General features: G+C 37.0%; 1 long non-coding RNA gene across 2 annotated transcripts in view; it reads left to right on the forward strand.

Annotated features, from left to right (window-relative positions):
• Positions 1-16,890, forward strand: part of LOC104851410 — a 148,829-nt gene that overhangs the window by 94,729 nt on the left and 37,210 nt on the right. For both annotated transcript variants that reach the window (XR_002024851.2, XR_004518771.1), the window contains exon 4: positions 12,567-12,612. This is a non-coding gene — a long non-coding RNA (uncharacterized LOC104851410). The remainder of the gene's footprint in view (positions 1-12,566; positions 12,613-16,890) is intronic.

The raw sequence follows: 16,890 nt of genomic DNA on the forward strand, positions 1-16,890 counted from the left end.
GAGCGGCCTGGCAGAGGAGCATGGTAGAGGAGCAACAGCCTACTTTCAAACACTTTAATTCCATTTTTACATTTTCTCATATTTTTGTCCTACATGAAAAAAATTTTAAAGCAGCGTAGTTTATGAAAAAAATGCTCTCCATACTCTAAATTTGTCTCTCTTTCCTAATAATAAGCTGTGGTATGAGTGGTTGATAGTAGTACAGGTAAAGTGTTTGTTTGAATTGGTTGGAGGTAGAGAAAAATGAAAGACAATATTGTTTTTGATGAAACTCATTGTTTGTGGCTCCTTTAAAGTGCAGGCCTATGTAGTGATTTACTTCTGATGAATAAGAACAAGTAAAATACTCAAAAACATGTGGCACAAGTTCCTCATTGCATGTGCATATATTTATTTATGGCTTTATTTGCACCTAAACAGAAACTATAATGGTTTTTCAGAGACCACAAGTCTTTCGTGTTCAAGTTAAAAGGTCTATTCCACATGGTTTAGGAATATGCATAAAGCCTCCATATGGGAAAAATATGTTTTGATACTGAAATGAATGAAAGAATTAAGCATCAAAGAACCCTATTGAAAGGTTTGACAAATATCTACACATACAAAGAATCTTCTAAATTACAGTTTTAATGTCTGCATATTTTATTTTGCATTATATGCCAGTTTTTGCCAAAGGCCATAGTGTTTCATATATGATTCACCGTATACACAGTGCATATGTACATGTTTATGCATACTGGCCCCAATTTATTTGTATTTGCCTTTAGTTTGTGCATCCTACTAGATGCCTTGCTGTTGGACTCTCTCACAGTGAAACCAGAGAGGCCAATGCTCTTGAAGCAAATGCCAACCCACAAAATAATGATTATATGTTTGATTTAAACAGTTTATTTCCCCCAAAGTGTTCATTTAAAATTAACTACACATTGAAGTGAGTGATTAAGCTGGAGACAGGCAGTGTGAGTGTAGGCTGACTTTATCTTCATGTCACCAATGATGAGAGACGGGGCAGGAGGTGGCGGGGAGAGAAAAACAGCAAACAAAAATCTCATCATAAGAAATCAGCTCTGCATTACAATCAGGGTTGTCTTGTAATGCTGGACCGGGGCTCTTTCCCACCACCCTTGTGATGGGATCCTTGAAGTCTATATATTATTGCTATATATTATTTGTCCACACACATCACTGCAGAAGTCCCAAAGCAAGGTCCATAGACTGGAATTGGCCCATAGCAATGTTTCATTTGGCTTTTACAATGTTTAAAATACTTTTGAGCCAACATTTTGAAATTGGAAGCTTTCACATAAAAATCCAGATTTCTGGCATCTCTCAAAAAATTAGAAGATCTGGGAACATTGAAGTCACATTACCGCACCACATCCTGGCTGCTGGGCAGCTGCCACCCTCATTAGACAGGCATGCGCTCTATGGTCCCCTCCAGCTTTTACTGCTTCGCATCGTTGATCATTGCACTTGCTCTAAATCTTTTTTAGTAGTAAGTTATATTGATCTACCAATGTCTTTATCAAAACCCGTAGAGTAATTACATCATTAAATCAGATCATCCCTGTGTGGTTCTCTTCTCCTTTTCTGTCTCACGTATTGAGAGAAGATTTTGCTGCCCGATCTCCCACTAATATTAACAACATCTGAGAACTGTTGAATAGTGTGAGTACAGAAGTTTCTCAGAAGTATGCTTCATGGATTGTTCCCTACCCCGGGAGACCAGGTAAGATCAGCAGTGGGAAGTATGAGACGAAGAAGGAACGGAGAAATGACGGTGTGCTGGTGTCCGGTCCTGAGCTTCCAGTCCTTTCTTGTGTAGTTGGCGTCCTAGTGCTGGAGCTTAGGCTCCATAAAGTTGCTTTATCAGCTGCTCCATGTTGGAGTGTGGCGGCAGAAGATGCAGGAGGATAGACTTCAAGGCTGCAGTGGATGAAGAAATTTGCTTCTTCTAGTTGGCTCCTGTGGTCTCCTGGTTGCTTGTAGTCTTAACAGCTTCAGCACAACAGTGATCCTTTACCATGGCAGCAGCAATTCGTTCACGACAGGGCAGCTGCGTGCAGTTTACAGTGTTGGCTTAGCTTTACAAAGACAGCTTCATTGTGGACTGATGTCTCTGCCTATTAAAAAACAAATTATGACAACTTTAGTTTTGTAGATTGTAATTAGGTTTATTTGTGATTCTAGAACCAAGCAGAACAGATCAGAACAAATGTGGCTTAGACTATCCCTCCGCGTCAACAAATGCTGTTTACATTTATAGCTTGAAAAAGGGATATGCATACAGGAAATGAGAGAGATGAGGGGGAAACCTGATAGGTTACAGCCTACATCTTTTTCCTCCAATATAATTTAAACGAATGGCTGCTTGTGATTGGCTCAGAATCAGCTACATGTACAAGAGTAGGTGATACTGTATGCAGCAAGTTAGGTTACAGTTCACTGTGTGCTGAAAACTCCTTTTAGACCACACTTGAAATATGCATGGAGACAGCTCCAGGACATACTTTATCCTCACACCCACTCTTTTTGAAAAATCCATTTCAATAAAGTTGAAAACTTGGGTGACATGAATATATTCCTAGAAAAAAATTACGAAAACTGGCCCTATAAAAGATAAAAATATGGTTGTGTTTTAATGGTTAAACAATTGATTAGTTATTTAATGCTTTCTTTCATTCAAAGATTTCACATGGCTTCCTTATTGAATTTTGTCAAATATTTTAAAAAGGGTTAGTAGAAATAATTCAGAAATTCTTCTAAAAATAATAACGGGTGAACAATCCATCTCATCTCATGAAGTTGTCTAATCCTCTATCCCACAACCAGACAAAGGACGAAAAAAATAAAGGTCAGTCTCATCTATTAATAATGATTCAAAACTAAGTAAGTAATCACTAATATAATCTAACAATATGTTACATTATTACTAAGTATTTCACATTCTAGAAATACAAATTGGTTTACATTTTGAAAATGAGTCAGCATAATTCATTGCATTGAGAGGATAAATGACAAAAATACAAATATGTATAAATCATTTGCAAAAATTTGGGATTAAACACTGTACTATAGGTACAGGAAACTTTTTTCCTTCTCCCAAATGTTTTACTTACAGTAAAAATAATAGCAACTTTACTTTTGAGGTGAGGACCAAGGAAAGCTTGCCCTTTTTTATTCAACATTTTAGTGGAAGTCATGAACTTAATGAAAATAAGTAAAAGATACAAAGATTAAGCAGGAAGAAGCAAAGTTATGTTTATTCACAGGTGATACTAAGTTTTAGGCAGCAAAATTTAAGAACCTAAAGATAAATTATGAAAATGGATTTGTGAGTTTAGCAAAGTTATATTTCAGCTTAATTTTTTTATTTTACATATCAGAAAAAACATGGATGTTAAAGAATATTCTTCTTCTTAATGCAAAATATCAAATATATAAAAATGAATCTATCAGAATATATACAAAAAGTATATGTGAGGAAAATTTTAAAAGGATTAAAATAAATGAAAAGTATCCTTTATCAGTTTTTTAATTTTCCCAAATCAATTTAAATTTGGTGCCATCCCAATCAAAGTTCCAGCTTTTTTATGTGCTTACATGTATATTTGTGTAACCTGATAGAATAATTCTAAAATTTATGTGATACGGCAAAAGACTGAAGGTAGTCAAGACAAGACTAAAGGTTAATAACCAGATGAGAAGACTTACTTTACCAAGATATTAGGATTAGATAGCAAAAGTTGAGTAATTTCAGCTCTTGGATTCTGAAGAAAAAAATGTTATCCTGTGAGTTGAGCTTGAGAAGTTTCATTACCTATTTTTCTTTGTTTTGTTAAAAATATCTCCTAAATTTTCAAGTGTGACTCATCTCAGTCTTCATTATATTAACATGCTGAATCCATTGTACATGAATATAGAAGATAGTCTCATTGGGAAGTACTATTCTTTGTTTTTTACATTTCCTCATGAATATGACAGTGAGCTTCAAAATTTCTTTTGGTACCTTTTAAATGTCTTAGCCAATGATGGAGGTGGAAAAACAAAACAAAACAAAACATAACAAAAAGAAGCGAAACAAAACAAAGCAGAAATGGGTGAATGTTTCCAAAATATATATCAAAATTCTGAGTTAAAAAGACATGATTTTGAAAACTATACCTTAATGAATTCAATTATCAACTTGTGGAGAAATACTCTAAAAGATTATTTAAAATACATATTTGAGCCCTTTGGAAAGAAGTGCTAGCCATAAGTTACTATTAAGTCACTTAAAATGGGGTACTGGAGTTCCCCAAATTCCTTTGTTTAATGCAGCATCAAAGCTGATTAATGAGGAAAATGTTAGATACCGTAGATTGTTTTGCTGTGCTGTAAAAGTCATAACTTTTGCGAGCAAAAAGGGAAATAAGGTCAGAAAATTTTCTGTTCAGGATGATTTGTACCTAAAAAAGTGATACTTTTGGTTATCAGGAGGTTACTGTTTATGTGCAGCTGGTGTTTGAGAATATGCCTACTTAAAATTGTTGATGTCCTGAGGAAATGTAAGATTAATGTGGACTTTGGAGTTTTCATGAAAACATTAGATGGCAGAAGGCGATCTGGAATTAGGTTGAGATAAAGGACCAAGTTTAACAACCGAGAATGTAGTAGGGATATATGGAAATTGCTCCAATGAGTCTAAAAATCCTGAATAGAGAATAGGCAAGATGTACCTTATGTTTGTAAGAAAAGGACTAGTTTTTTTTTTTTTTTTTTAGTCGTTTGGGACAGCAATATAAGGTATCATTTTAAAACCTAATTAAATTTCAGGCAACTAGGCATTGGTTATGTGGTATTTGTTTCTAGGCAAAAGGGACAACCTCATTCAAGAACGGTAGTGGCCCTCAACATGGCATTTGCCTAGGTAAGAGCTCTTTTGGTTTTAATTTAAGACAATTTAAAATGGGTACCTCCACTTCAGTTTGACTTGAGACAGGTTGCATTTCCTTCTTTGGCCACTGCAACAACCGCAGCCCCAGTGAATTAAAAATCCAATTCCATGCATTTTCTTGGAGTGTACAAACCAGCTTCTCCACTGTCCTGTTTTTGAGTATTTTAATATCCTTTGAGGTAGCCTGTATCCATCCAATTTGAGATGCCTACTGTCCAATGGTCTCTAGTGGTTCTAGCCATTCTTTGGTTAGTACTCTGGTTACAAATTTGTTTGGCGCATCCTTAATATTACTTATAAATCCTATGATTTTGGTGTTAAGCCAAATTACTATGCTGAAATTAGGTGAGATCTGTCTGTCCATACAACCTATATTTATTTGGCTTGCACACTTGAATTTTGGCATCATAAATCAAATTTTAATCATTCCACAACTTCTAGAATTGTTTCACACATAGAAAGAAATAGTGTGTCTTCATTGAAATGATTACCTTTCAAGGGCTGGGGATTTAGCTCAGTGGTTCTGCCACCTGCCTTGCAAGCACAAGGACCCAAGTTCAATGTCCAGTACCAAAAACAAAGCAAACAAATAAACAAACAAACAAAAAACCAAAATCAAAAACAAAGAAATTATTACCTTCCAAAAATTCCATATTACAATTTATACAAAATTTGAGGTATTTTAAAGTTACTTTTATTTATTCACTTTTCTTTTTTTCCTTTCTCTTTTAAATTCTTTTCATACAATTAATAGCCCTAGGATAAGGAGCTGATCAATCCAAGTCTATCTAGGAAGTTGGCCTAAGATAACGTCTCATTTATGGTTAAGGAAGATCATTGTTATGCTAAGTAATATTTGTGGTTGGAAGCCTTAGAAGTGGTGATTTCTGGTTGTTCTTTGGATCTTATATCATAAATATGGATGGATGAGTTGTAGTACAAACATTTGAAAAACTCCAGAAAGCTTTCTCCAAATAGAAGAACAAAAATCCAAGTTATGACAAGATATGTCTCATGTATTCTGACTCTCAGAATTTTTTCTTTTTTTGTCTTTTTTCTGCAGTTGTAATTTTCACAGTGCTGTGGTAGCCTGTCGGTGTCAACAAATTTGTGTTTTTTGGTGGAATAATTTAGTTGATCAAATGGGAGTGTTAGGGTTCAAAACTAGGTCTTTCTGACATTAAAGTCCTCAACATATTGCCTGCCTTTCAATGATAACCTTATTTGACTTTGTAATTTTACAGACACATGGACTGTTTGCCTCTCTCCATTTAGGGGAGATGAGAGCATTTTTAGTTGTATGAAGAATATTTGCATTAGTTTAGGTGCAAGTAGGAGGTTGCTATTGTCTTTATTTGGGTATCATAGATAGTAATAAGATAGGTGCTGAATTAGAGGTGAGAAGAGTATTGTATATACTGTGTTCTTTTTGACTTGTCATAACCAGCACCCCCTTCTAGGGTTAAAGAACACATTTGCCTATGTCGCCTTCCTTCTATGGTGCTGGCTTAGAATTTAGCATTGAGTTAAATTCAAAGATTTGGGAGGAACCAATGAAGCGGAAGCTGTTATCCTGGGAAGATCCTGATGGTTAGATTCAGCTGCTCTCTAGACATCTCCAGAAGCTTCCACTTTGTGGTTCTGGCGCTTCTCAGACTTCCAGAAACCGTGTTTTCACTAGGTTGTGGCAAAGGAGGTGGTTTTCAGAGTTTTCCACAAGGTTCGCTTCATGGTTTATGTCGGTTTTTTGGACTCCCTGGGATAAGTAGCTTTTGTCCTTTCTATCAAGAGATACTCTGGAGAGTATCATTCGGATCATTACTGCTACATTTTCTCATATTTGTGTACTCTGAATCTCTGTATTTCAGCTTTTCCCCTCATAGTTTCCTGCTATCAACTTTATTTTTCTGATCAAACACAGACTGACATATAAAGTGTGACCTTTCATACATTTAAATAGATTATGTATTAGTTTTCTGTTTTGGTTTGGAGCAAGGATAAATACAAATGAGAAATCAGAAACAATCAAATTTAGAAGAATCTAAAGTTGGCAAAAGTTCTAATTGCGGTTATTCTATATTTGAAAGCTCATATTCTATAGTGTGGATGTAGTAATGAATTTTATTTTATTCAGAAAACATTCATTGAACATCCATTATGTAAAACTCTGAGATGATTGTGCTGGAAAATATAAAGAAAGCTAATATATATTGAGTTTAACCGTAAATCAGAGGCTCAACTCTTTAAATCAGGTCAAGAGAGAATAAAGGATCTGGCAGAAATAATAAAATGATTCAAATACCTGAGATAATATTTTGATTAAAAATCTCCCGTGTTTTACACACCAGTCTGAATTATTTTCTGCTCTTGAAAAAGTTTTCAATTCAACGAAATGAATTTGGACAAGAAAGCATATTTTCTGTCCTCTTTGCTGAATTCAAATGGATCATTTTAGAAGCTACTTAGAGTCAAATTCACTTTTTCTAGTTTTTAGCAGTTTTTATGCGTTTAGACACTATCATGGTTTCAAGCCATTACCTCATGCAGCTAAGCCACATAGTTTGCATTTGTTCATTTTTCTCCCTGTATTTGTTTGTCAGAAATGGATTCCAGATCAAAAACTTATTCTACTTGGTGAAAAATGGAAGAGAAACATAGAGCAAGGCAAGAGGTTTGGTTTTTCTCCAGTAGAATATTTTGTTATAATATTTCAATAGAAAAACAAAAACGTTTCTCTAACAGGCATTAGACACAAAATATGCCTTGAGAACACTTGTAGTTTTTTCTACATCACCCATTTTCTGGCTTGAAATTTTTTGGCAAATGTTTGATTTCAAAGTGAATTAACTTCTAGGTGAGTTTTTTAAACTTTTTTTGTGTGTGTGGTACTGGGGATCGAACTAGGGTCCTTGCATTTGCAAGGCAGACAGTGGAACCACTGAGCTAAATCCCCAGCAGAGTTTTCTAAACTTTAAAGATGGACAGTTATGCACCATGCAATGAGCGATGAAAGAAGACAATGTTTTCAGCAAGCACATACCTCTTGCATATGTAGGCATTCAAGTAAGCAAGTGAATATTAATTTTAATACTCAACATTTTACATCCATGGCAAAGGAATTCTAGGCTGCCAAACTTGTGTTCTCCAAAACCTACAATAACCATTTTAAAGAACAACTAACCTAATATATCAACCTAATATGCAGAACTACTTTTCTAAAATTGAGCACTTTAGGCTAAAAATATTAATTGCAAACACATTTCATTCAGTTCTTCCAAAAAATCTAAACCCATAGACAGATTTTTGTTTTGACAGTACTGTGATTCTAAGAAAATGGGGGGTGGTTAAGAGAATTATGTTAAAATATGTATGTTGTATTTCTTCTAACTAGCAGAAACTTGGTCTTGGCAAATTCTACTTGACAGAGTGCCTGTTCAGAAACGATTCTTATGCTTTCCTAGTGAAAGAAATAACCTATGCATCCCTCACTTTTGTGCATGTTCCACCACCAAAAGATTCTTATTTGTCTGAAACTAAACTTCATTCTCTGTTCCTTCCAAAAGGAGCAACTGGGCAAAAGAATAAGTTGCTGAAAATAGCCATGGACACTAATAATGAACATAACTACTTTTCAGAAGGTGTCCAGTCAAAATATACCTACTTACACAAAACTTTGCCTTTTAAAAAATGGCTAAATTAGTGGCTTATAAGGATATGATACATTGCCTACTCAATGCTTTCTAATAATAAAGACCTTCTGTTTGTCATACAAGAGAATAGTGAGATGAGTATAGTGTTCTTTAATATTAGTTCATATCTTTCCTCAAGATTTCAACCGATCATCTTCTTCATAGTTGTTGTACTTTCTACTCAGTTGATAATTTTTCTGTCATTTTTATTGACTTTTAAATATTGTTAGTTAACAACAGTTTAGGTGATTACCCTATCATTTGAGATGATTTTGGCTGTAAATAGTAGAAAATTCCAACTCAAGTGGAATTAGACAATAAAGATATTTTTTTTCCCCATCTCTGGTAGCCGAACAAGTAAAGTATATTTCAGGTAGAAGAAACAGCAACTCAATGACCTCATCAGGAATTTATTGCTTCCTGTATATCTGTTCTGACATTCTTTGTCCTAAGACCAGATCTCCTCACTGGGGCAAGATGGCTTTTGGTGACCACAGGGAGTTAATGTATATTTCCTTGTTCATGATGGGAGGGAGAACAAGGGAGAGAAAAGGAGAAAGAGAGGGAGAGAAGGAGCGAGGAAATAGAGAGACAGAGACAGTTAGGCAGACAGACAGATAATCTGTTGGGCCAATGTTAGCCATAGGCTCATTTTGGGACCAATATCAATTTCCTGGGCAATGATATGCCCAACATTGGGTTAGACTTAACTAGAATTTCTCCAGTGAAAAGGATGAGGTGAATGCCTGCATAAAACTAAAGGTTATGAAAGGAAGGAGTATTGTTGGGCAGGCAATCAGTATGAGAATTACCTGATATTCACTTTTATTTTATGGTATAATTAGCAAACATTATTTGCATTTTAAGATTTTATGGAACCAAAACTGTGCTGTGACTAATTTTTGGAATAATGGCTGCCTTTGCTTTCATAAGAAAATTGTAGCAAAGGAAACTTAAAAACACAGCTATTCAAATTAAATTAAATTAAAATGTCTTAAATCATAAGAATGTGGTCATTTAACTATTCACGCATTCCAAAGGCAACTTCATGAATTAGGTGTAATGTGGTATGCTATGGACTGTTGGAGTTTGAATAATTATCTTACTAGATTAACACATTTTGGTATGTTTTTCCTTCCCATCACTCTAATATTTTTTTCCTTCAAATTCCTACTAGATTTTTTTTCTTTTTCATAAGATAATGACATCTTAGTTACATGGCCATGTCATTAGGTTTCTATATAATGACATTAGCAGAGATCCTCTGAAGTGATTGACATAAGAGAGATTCCAAGGAAAATGCTGTTTTGAAAGAGCATGGTCTGATGATAATGACAATGCTCTATGCAAGATATTATATAAATTTGGTAATTATACAGTGTTGACAACAATGAAATGTATGGCTTGATGGTATTAACTTTGATTTGACTCAGATTACAACTTGCAAGTAAGACCCCATGAACAATAATCATCCATTCAAGTGACAATGGCTGAAATCTAAGTAACAGTAATTTATGTCAACTGTGTTTTTAAGCCAAGCATGACACTTTCTATCTTGTCACCTATTTTTGATGAATCTTGTTTATTTCACTGAAATCCTTAATTCAACATAAAATATTTTTATAGTTTTTCTTTCAAATCACTCTTCTGGTAGATTCCGCTTATGGTTAAGTTGAGAAGTACAATGATTTATTAAGTTGTTACATTGTCTTTTATATATAATTTGCATGAAGTCAAGGGAGAGAAGGAATGCCTTTAACTATGAAGTAGGTCCCTAATTAAGTTTTAAAGGTACAGAAATTTGACAGCTGGCAAAGGTTTTATTGGAACAGACTTTATTGGCCAGCTGAGTTTATACTTATTTTCAGAACACAATGTATCTCTAACTGTTCTAAGTAGAATTTATTCACTCCACAGAAATAATAATCATAGAACTCCAAGTACAGTCTAGTCTCTTCTTGACAGTAATGCCACTCTTGCCTCCCGTTTCTGCTCTCCTTGGATCGCTTCTGATGTAATATTCTTTTCTGACTTTCTTCCTATTACTGTGCACTCATCTTTTGTATCCTTTGCTGGTTCTTTTTTTGTTCCCTCAGCACTTAAATGAAATCATTCCTTAAGGTTCTCTTCTACTCATCTTTCCTAGCCTCTTCCCCTGAATCCTCTCTCTTAGATTTGGGGACTTATAAACAACCTCATTTATTTCTCCCAGTTTCAGAGCCTGGAAAGTATAAGATCAACACACGGGCACATTTGGTGTCTGAAGGCCTACTTCTTGGCCCATTGATAATGCCTTCTTGCTGTGTTCTCACAAGGCAGAAGGGACAAACAAGCTCCCTCTGGCCTCTTTGACAAAGCAAAATCCCATTCATGAAGGTCAGCCTTTATGATGTAAGACCTTCCAAAGACCTTATCTCTTAATAGCTGAACATCATTAAATAGATTTCAACATATGCATTTTGAAGAAAACAAAACCATAGCATCCCAGGAATCTCCTAAAAAAAAAAAAAGCAACCCAGGTGATTTTATGTGGAAAATGAGGGGACCACACTGTGAAAGAATCCTTTTAATTCTTTCCTTTAAAATTTGTGTCAGAGTCTCCATGAGTCCTTCAATATTTTAAATGGTCTCTGAAACTTTTGAGGTATTCTTATCCTGTTTTAAGCAGCTTCTCATTGAACAGGGTCTTAGGCAAAAACTGTGTGATAATCTAAAGAATTCTACCATGCTTAGAGTAGCAGGTATTCACTAAAAATGGGAGACTGAGAGACTGAATTAATGGAATATTATGAGAGGTCATATGTTAGACAGCTCTGCATCACTGTGACAAAATACATGGGAGAATCAAAAGAGGGGTTTATTTTATTAATGATTTTACAGATTTCACTTCATGATCAGCTATATCCATTTCTCTTAGGCCTCCAGTGAAGTAGAAACACCGTGGAAGAAGTGGGTGGTGGGAGAAAGCTGCTCACCTAATGGCAGACAGGAAGTACAAAGAGCAAGGGGGACAGAGAAGACCAGCCTAAGTCCGCAAGGTCACAGCCTCATAGCCCACTCCCTTCTGCCAGGTCCCATGTTCTATTTCTATCACTTCTCAATAATTTCATCAGAGTATGATCACTTTAGGAATTAATTCACTGGTGAAGTTCAAGGCCTCGTGATTCAATCACCTTGAAAAAGTCCATTCTCCAAAGTATGAGATTTTGCTGGGAGAATTTAGATTGAAACCATAACAGTCTTATCTGATGCCCTCCATAAACTAATTTCCTAGTGTAGACTCAGTGCATACCATGAGTGAAATGACAGCACAGCGTGGCATACTGTAAAAGGGCCTGAGGCCAAGTGTGCCCTGTGTCTCTGATATTCCCAAAGGAAAAATAGGTAGATTATCTTCTTGGCCTCAAAGATCAACTTGTTGGGCTTCAAGAGGAGGAGATGTATGTGGTAATAGTGAAAGAGGAAGAGAGATCGAGGAGGAGAAGGAAGAGAGGGAGGAGTGGGGATAACAGAGAGTCAGGGACATCTTTGATGGGAAGAGTCTCACCTCAGGGCTATGTACATTCTGTTCCATTCTTGTAACTCACCAGCAGTCTTCAGACCTGTGGTTTGGCTTCTCTGGCCAAGTCTGCAGGGCCCAGAATACTGACCTCAACTTGGATAAACTTGGGATCAAATGCCAATCTCTGAATCACATTACTAAAAATATGGAACAACGCAGCATTTGTACCTCTCTGAGGCACCCATAACCACATTTCCAGTATTGTACATTGTCTGATCAACATAAATACCAGGAGAAATATTGCTGCACTGTGAAGTAATTATTAAAATGGGTAATTCATATATATAAGTATTCCTAGGATTTAACCTCCATAATAGGATGTAAGAGTCTATGAGTGAGTGGTAACTTAATGCTGTCTTCTGTGATTTTCTGTTTTTAGCTCATCTAATCCAGAATAATGGAGAAAGTCGCATGGTTTTCTGCAGGTGAGCCTTGAGATGGGATAGATGTTGACTGAAGGAATTTCTCTCACTTCCTGGGCATACATTTCCTAGATGTATTTGCAGTGGGAAATGGATGGAGGTGGTTTCATGTGCCGGACTTGACATCAGTGGATATTGGAGGTCAGAGCTACCCATAACGTCAAGTCACACAGCATGTGATTTTTTCACATGCAGTTCCTCATGCTCTCCTCCCATTCCTGGCTTGGAGAGAGGAGAATGAAGTCTTGAAACACAGTGCTGTCACTGGATGGCCAGAGACTGTGTCCTTTCAGGACTGTGTTGAGCAGAAGCCAGGTTGACCTTGTTTGATTTTGATGTGAGCTAGTGGCAGCGCCTTGTCAGGCTGCTATAACAAACCACCATAAACAGATGATTTATTAACAGGCATTTCTCACACTTTTGGAGGCTGGGAAGTCCAACATCAAGGCATCAACAGATTTGTGGTCTGGTGTGGGCTCACTTTCTCATTTATAGGTGGCGGTCTTTTCACTCTGGCCTTGCATAAGAGGAGGGTGGGGGTGAGGGTCCCTCTCTGGTCTCCTTTGCGAGGACTCTAACCCTTATGCCCCTGTGACCTAATTACTGCTTGAAGTCTTTGCTGCCTAATATCATCAGTGTAGGGGTGAGGAGTTGTACAGGTGGATGTCAGGAGCACACAAAGATCCAGACCATAGTGTTGAGCAGATGCGTGATAAGTGGCTGCTGACATCTTCCGGGTTGTAGAGCGTTAAGAGCAGACGCAGACTGGAGAACAGGGCTGCCTGGCTAAGAGGGGAAGCAGCTTCCCAGCCAGCAGGAGACTGCTGTCAATGTAATTACCTCCCAAGGGCTTAGCTTCCTATTGCCACAAGATTACAATTTCAACATATGAAATTGGGGGTAGGGGACATGTGTATTCAGTCTATCACAGAAGGCAGTGAATTCGTAATGTGCTTACCCACCAAGATTGGAAGGTGAATTAGTATACACCTCTTGCTGAAGGTCTATTTCCTAATATGTCAGGAGGCCTCACTTTTCCAGCATATATTTCATGTCCCAACACGAGAGCTTGAGTCCCATATAGATATATATATATATATATATATGTCCACCTCTGGAATTCAGAACCATCTTCATCTTTGGTTAATGTAGCAGATGCATCAAAGTCCATTTGCGATAGACTGTTTTATATTCTTACAGAGAAAATATTAATCCTCTGGGATGAGATGTAGGAAGACAAACTTGCCTGATTAGAAAGAAGTGATAGTGTGAAGAAAGTTTTTGCTCTGAATAGGGTTTATGGCTTTTTAAAAAATTCATCCCTGGCTAGATTCCAGCTGCCTGGATCTTTGAGGAGTGGGTGGGGGATGGAGGGAGGGAGGGAGGAAAGATAGAAGGTGGGAAGAGAGAGGGAGAGAGAGGGAGAGAGAGGGAGAGAGAAAGAGAGGGAGGGAGAGAGAGATTGAGAGATTGTGTAGTCTACAATCAGTGTCTCTTTGCTTCTCTGTGGAAAGCCCACTTTTTCAAAGTGAAATAAATGGCTCAGTTCCTATTTTTCAGGGTTTGTAGGGTCTTGGAACATGGCTGTGTTCGGATGGGTATGCACCCCACCTTACAGTCTTTACAGCCACAAGGAGCTTTCTGTCCAGGAGGTGGAGTGAACAGTCTAACGGCCTGCAGTCCATCACTGCTCCTGAGTGCTCATAATTTATGACTGTGTCTTCCATGGGAAAATGGTGTCTCAGTTCTCGGAAAGAAGTCTTCTAAATGGTCGGGCCTCAGGTCTTTCCACATCCTCCATCAGAGGTCCTGCTGCCCTCAGCCTGGTTGGAGCGGTAGAAGTCAATTTCCTTGAGGAATCTCTTACAGCTGGATTCTTTTAACCCCTAAAAAGCCATCCTAGGGATTGGGTTAGTGGTACTTCTCTTCACTTCAAAACATCATCTCCCTTTGCTCTTTCCGACTTATTCTGTCTTTATGGATTTGTAATGTGAAAGACTCACACTTCTTCCTTGGAGGGTGGTCGAGGAGAACACAGATTTTTAAGAACACAAATGCTGGCATCATGTGTTGCAGGCAAAAATGTGCAAGTGTTTTTTTTTAAAAAAAATCTTTGTAACTCTCTAGGAATTAATAAAAAAATAAAAGCAACAGCAGATGAAACACATTCCGTTTTTCTACAGTACATTCCATTGTAGATTCTTTGTAAAATATTTAATATTTGGAGGCGCAGTGTCATATTCTTCTAGCATCCTGTTGAAATTTTCTGTTTTCCCCTCCACTGCCTCAGAACAGCAGATACAGTGAGCCCTGGGATATTGAAGCTTCTGTATCTGATTTATTGCACTTAGCATTATGGACTCAAAGTGTACCACTTATCTACAGATGATCCAACTTTATTTTTTATGGCTGAGTAGTGTTCCATCGTGTATACACGCCATATTTTCTTTGTGCTGCTATAAACATGGACATGCATATATCACTGGAATATGATGTCTTTAACTCTTTTAGAAGATACCTACAGGAAGAATAGCTGGGTCAAATGGAATTTCTATTTTTAGTATTTTGAAGAATATCCATACTGATTTCTTTTTTGCTTTTCTTTCTTTTTTGGGGTTGGGGGTGGTACCAGGGATCGAATGCAGGCCCTTGTGCTTGCAAGGCAGGAGACAGAACCACTGCTCCAAATCCCCCGGCCCAAACTGATTTATGTGGTGGTTGTACTAGTTTACATTTCTACCAACAATGTAGATATAAATTTGCTGCCATAATCTTGTTAGTATTTGTTCTTTTTCTTTTCTTTCTTCTTTTTTATTTTTTTTATTTTTTGAGTTCTTGATCACAACTATTCTTTCTGTAGCTTTTCCTTCTCTTCCGTGTCTACCCTACGCATCTTGGATCTCCATTTTGTCTCCGTCTCTCTTCAGGGTACTAGTTGTGAAAAGAGGTTGGCAGCAAAGTGTTTGCTGCTTATTCCCAACACTCCTTACTTTCTAGTTGATTTTTCCTGCACTGTAAAATCAGAAGAACAGGTTACTACCTCCCTCCCCACTCCCTGGTCTGCCTATCTGCTCATTCCTTTCAACAGTATTATTTGCCATGCACCACAGATGGAGAGTCCTCTGAACTTTATTTTCCCTTCTAGAAGGGAGTGAATGTTCCCTAGCTCTGTTTGTTACTATGATTTTGTGTCCAGAGAAACAGCTCAGCCTTGCTTTACTCCTGCTACATTCCTTCTCAGAATCCTGCTGGTTTCCTCATATTTGTCATGGTTTAGGCTGGCCTCGGTCCTAGCATACCTTTGTGGTGGATTGTTAGCTCACTGCTGGGCAAGTCTCAGCCGACTTGTAATAAGTAGGATTCTGAGCTCCAAAAATATGGGTAGACCAGCTTAGTCAGGATTCCTCATCTGAATCGCAACATACAGAACATGAGTGGAAAAAAATCTTTTCTTAATTCTCCTAAAAGTAGTGTGTTAAAAACAAGACATTTAAAAATTATGCCTACCAGTCAAATAGATCACACTCAGATAAACTAATATAATTAATTATTTATAAGACTTTTGATTATAACAATTTCACCTTCCTTATGTCTTACAAGAAGACTTCCTTGACTTTTCTAGACTTTACTTCTGTACTCTATCATTTTCCATCTTTAGTATAGATTTTGTCATTTGATGGATTACTATTTTCTATTATTGTCTGGTTTCATATGTACTTTGTTTCTTAACCTGAAGAAGTATTAATTCCTTGAGGGCAGAGGAATTACTTGGCACTAAGACTGGGAGTGTTGAATTAATATGTGCTAAATTGAATCTATCCACATTCTTCTCTACTTTCTTGATGCAAGCTTTGGTTCTGGCATAAAGGTCAACTGTTTGGCAATACAACATTAACTCAGTAAAGACAAATATTTAGTTGTGTCTGTTTTGCTTTTGGCAAAACTAGGGATTTTTTCTTCCTCACCCTAACCCAATCAATCATAAAACACTGTCTTAAACCCATAAGGTTTCTTAAATTTGTGTCCTTTACTCCATGCCTAGCATCTTCAGGTTAGGCCCATGGTCTCCTTTTGAGGTTACTACAGTATCTTCTACTGGTTTTACTATCCTTGGTGTTATTTCTCTGTAGCTGCTATGTAAAATCTGTACTTTTGCTCATTAAGTCTGTTTTTCATTTCCCTTCCCTTGCCTCTAGGCTGGCCTTGAAACTTGCTCTGACAAATGAAATGTTATGGCAGTTGTTGATGAGTGTCTTATTTTTTCACAATTCTGATTTCATA

This window comes from Fukomys damarensis, unplaced genomic scaffold, assembly GCF_012274545.1.
Source record: "Fukomys damarensis isolate Sample0158 unplaced genomic scaffold, DMR_v1.0_HiC HiC_scaffold_24, whole genome shotgun sequence".
Taxonomy (NCBI): domain Eukaryota; kingdom Metazoa; phylum Chordata; class Mammalia; order Rodentia; family Bathyergidae; genus Fukomys; species Fukomys damarensis.